The sequence below is a fragment of the Lactuca virosa genome, chromosome 5, assembly GCF_052849685.1.
Source record: "Lactuca virosa cultivar CGN04683 chromosome 5, Lactuca_virosa_CGN04683_v6, whole genome shotgun sequence".
NCBI classification, from domain to species: Eukaryota; Viridiplantae; Streptophyta; class Magnoliopsida; order Asterales; family Asteraceae; genus Lactuca; species Lactuca virosa.
Genome location: NC_136430.1, coordinates 256,646,611 through 256,651,135, shown reverse-complemented (window position 1 = coordinate 256,651,135; position 4,525 = coordinate 256,646,611).

Genomic DNA, 4,525 nt, shown 5'->3' with positions numbered 1-4,525 from the left:
CCTATTTAACATATAAATACAACATATATGTATCTAATTAGACCTTAAACAACTAATTAGCAAAGTTAATACATCCTAAGACAAGTTAAACACCTTATATAACTGTTATAAGTCTCAAGGAATGCATCTAAGTGTTGTAGAACAATGCTATAGGGTTTAGGGTTCAAAAGAAACCCTAACTTGAGTTTACGGTTTTGTGACCTCAACCCAATGGGTTTACGGTCGTAAACCCTAGAGTTTACGGCCGTAAACTCCCCCTCTTTTGACCATTTGTTGATTTGAAGGTTTCTAAGTCCATTGAAGTGTTTCCACTTGAAGTATAAGCCTAAGGAAGAAGCTAGGGCACCATTTCACTCCTATTTGGAGTTTACGGTCCAAAGACCACATCCCTTTGGGTTTACGGTCGTAAACCCTTATGGATGTTGGTATTTTGATGATTTCAAGTCCTTAACACATCAAGGTAAGGATCCAAGTTAGTTACCTAGGCTTAGGAAGGGACTAGGGACATTTTGGTCCCTTAAAATGGGTTTACGGTTCAAGAATGTTCTTGTACCGTAAACACCATTTTCTTGGTGTTTCTTGGATGATTTCATGTTATAATGAAGTATAGCAAGCTTAAACACACTCTAGGATAGAAGTACTTACTATATGGAAGCTTGAAATGAGCCAAAATGCCAAGAACACTTAGTGTGTGTTCTTGGTGTTCTTGGTGAAAATGGAAGAATCAACCTTTTGGAATGATTTCACGGTTAGAAAGGTGTTAAAACACTAGATTAAGTGATCTACTAACTTGAAATGGTTGAAAACACTTACTAGATCGAGATCTGGAATAAATCTCGGGATGATACTTGAGAGGATTTGATATTTGTTCTTGAGAAATTTGGAAAAATGACATAAAATGACAAGTGTCATATATATACTCCAAATTTCTGGGTTTTTGGCTGAAACTATTTTATTCCGGCAGTAAACTCCAATTTCTTGAAGTTTAGGAATAACAGTGTTGCACTATAACCCTAGGGCATCCTTTCTCCTCGTATCTCCTAAAGTGTAAATCCTAAAATAATCAAACTTAATCCAAAAAGTCTGAAAATTTAACTGTAACTGATTTGACTTCTATTGAATTGACATGTTGTACAGAATACAAATTTCGGGTTGTCACAGTATAAAAAGAAGTTTTGGTAAAACCTTTGGAAAACTTATAAATAAGAATTTATGACTTGGTGTCAATTTATAAAACAAGCTTTGAAAACCTTTAGCTGGATAAAACAGTTTAACATGTAAATTCTATTTGCTAGACAGTTATTAATCATATGTGATTGATCTAATAACCTTCTAGTTCAACTTGTATTCCCCCCCATAAAAGTATTTAAAATCAGTTAAAAGGTTGATTCAGGGGTATGAACTCACCTGAAGTGAATGACTCGGATGAAAGATCGATTATAGGATCATCGGGTGTTGGATGGAGTTGTGAGCACAACGAATCCTAGTTAACATGTAATTACACATGTAGGAATACCATTAGCATATAACACACTATTAGACATAGGGAAAACACTCTAGGGACATAAGAACACTTAGAATCAAGTGTTACTAATACATATGAAGTCCCGAAATGAGTGTAGGACCCTTAGGATGAGTGTAAGGCCACAAAACATGAATTTTTGTGAGTGTGCGGCCCTATGTGCGGCTGTGTGTGCGGTCAGGACATGTGTGCGGCCAGGAGTGTGCAGCCAAGTTGTGTGTGCGGTTGCACACAGAAGTGTGCGGCCGTACATGGGAGTGTGCGGCCGTACTCTCTTTCTACTTGCCCAAAATGTCGATTTTGAGGTGTTTCACGGCCAATACTAAGTCCAACTAGCAGATAGGGGTTGAAACTCTCACTCTGGAGGGTTTTTGAGGTGTGTACGGCCACCTTATGAGGGTGTGCAGTCGTACACCTTCAAAGGATGAAGAACACGAAGAACACTATGAGTTTTAGGCTTAGATTCAGGTGTCTTACCAATATAACAAGCTGAATGATGGAGTACTTCACGTTTTTGAGGCCCTTAGAGTGTTCTTAAATGATGTTTCTAAAGAGAGAAAGTAGAGAGATGGAGTAGGGTGCAGCCAAAAGAGGAAAAGAGTGAATGAAGGGGGTCTCCTCTAATATATAGGGTCGGGTGTGAGGCTGGAGGGTGTGTGCGGCTGGCTGGCCGCACACGCGGGTATGCGGCCGCACACACCTCCTTTGGTGTGTTTGGCTCGATTTCTTGATGCTACACACTTTGTAACCCATCCTTAGACTCATATCTAGGTTATACTAAGCCTAGAACACTCATATAGACCCACAACTTCATTTCAAAATCGTCAAACGAGGCTAACTTTGATAAAAATGAAGATTGTACAAGTTAGAAATTTCGGGTTGTCACATCATCCCCCCGTTAGAGGGAATTTCGTCCCGAAATTAGAATCTTAACGAACACTCAAGGATGGATTCGAAAAATGTGGACAGGTTAGGGTGGAATTTATGGAATCCCTAAAGTAGTTGAGGTCTGACGGGGGTTGGACCTATTCTTATTAAGAATCTCTGATGGTCCTAGGCTCTTGGGAAGATAAAGCTTTTCAGTACTTAGAACATAATATACTTCTATGGTGAGATCATCATTGGCGTGATCGCCCTTTCGAAGTTCCAAAAGTTCTCTCTTACTGGAGTGTGCAGTTCCCGGGTTGGTTCTTAGAAGGCTCAGCTCGTCTTCGGATTCGTATCTCATACTGATTGGCTTTCGGAGGTTTTCTGGATCATCGGAGGTATTGGCTATATACTGGTACTTATTGGTTATGTGGCATCTATTTCGACCTAGTGCAAAAATGGGCCTGCACTTCTGACTCTTGAGGTGTTTCTCACGGAGACTCTCAAAGTCGGTGTGATAAAGGGCTTTACCAGACGATGCTTAGAAAATTTAAATTTTCATTTTCTTCCAATAGATGCTTTCACATCATGATCCCTAATCGGAAAGAAACATGCTCTTACTCGCTTCGCTGTTTCATGGATAGCAGTTTCTGATCAGGGCTAACTTAGCCCTTAGAGATTTTCTGACGTGCTGGACTATTTCGGGAGGTGGTTCTACTATCTCTTTAGGGACAGTATTCCTTGGACACCTAGTAGTCCAACAGATCTCTACGACATGCCCTACTCTCAATGAGTTGGCTCCCTCCAGTTTGTAGGAAGCGCGTGTTCTTGCATAACCCATCGACTAACACCTAGACTGGTATCGAGTCTACAATCTCTTTATGATCCGGGTTATAAGGCTTAACGCAACATACCATTTTACTGTATTCAGGTATTCTTGGTTGCGGAGGTGGTTGTGTGTAGCACCCCGAAACCGAAGGCGGAAACGTTCCGGGGCGGAGTGACGTCATGTAAAGTATCACAACCAATGCACATAGTAAGCATAGTAAACACAACCATTACATTACATAAGGATATTTACATTTGTTTGAAAGCAAGGTAATACATGTTTTATATATACATTAGTACAGACAAAAGTAAAGACGAGACTTCTATACGCTCCGTCTTCTCCAAAAGTAACGGGATACCTGTCTAACGAGAACCTGAGAATACAATCAGTTTTAAAATATCAGCATAAAGCTGGTGAGTTCATAAGCATATGTTGTAAGGAAAAACGGTTATTTAATCTTGTGATAAATACTTCATTTCCTTTATTAAAGATTGCTATAATATCGAAAACCATTGTTACTAAGTTATGAAATACATAAGCATGTTTTCCCAGAAAATCCCATATTTTATAACATGTAAGTTGATTTCCATAAGATGAGATAAACCCTGACTAATCATCAATAAGTTAAGAAAAACCATAAGTTATGATCCTGGAATTACCCTCCAGTACGAAAGTAGGTAGTTTTAATACATAAAACTATAGAAGAAAGTAAGGAATCTGTAACCAAAGTTAGTTTGTTTAATACGTATTGTGAGTCGTATAACCATATTGATTTATCCCGTGACCTCCTTGACGTTCTTCAGGCGTCGTTCGATTTCCAAAATTTGTCACCCCAGGCGTGCCCGCCTAACTGTAGCTAGCAGTTTAGGTGTGGGATTGTCAGTCCCGAATAGATCTATCCACAAATTTCACGTTCTCCCTCCAGGAGACTCTGGTTATACTTCCGGAGAGGATTTACTGGTACCCCGAAGGGTATAACGAAGACAAGTCTCACAAGCTAGTATTAACTAATTCACGGGATAATTGGTCGTTATCGAGTTTCGAAATCGTTTGGAACGGAGTAGAGTATAAATAATTAAATAGAAGGTAATTATTTAGCATGATACTCTAGATTAAACACGGATAAACTAAATCAGACATAGTTTATATATATTGAGTTTGCATGAAATCTGAATCCGTAAAACAAGTAATAAAGATCCCAAATTATTCCCATAATAATTTGAATGATTTGATAAGTTTCCACGCTGTTTTGAAAACTATGTAATTATATTCGGAAAAACGTCCCTTATGCTCCGCATATTACAAAA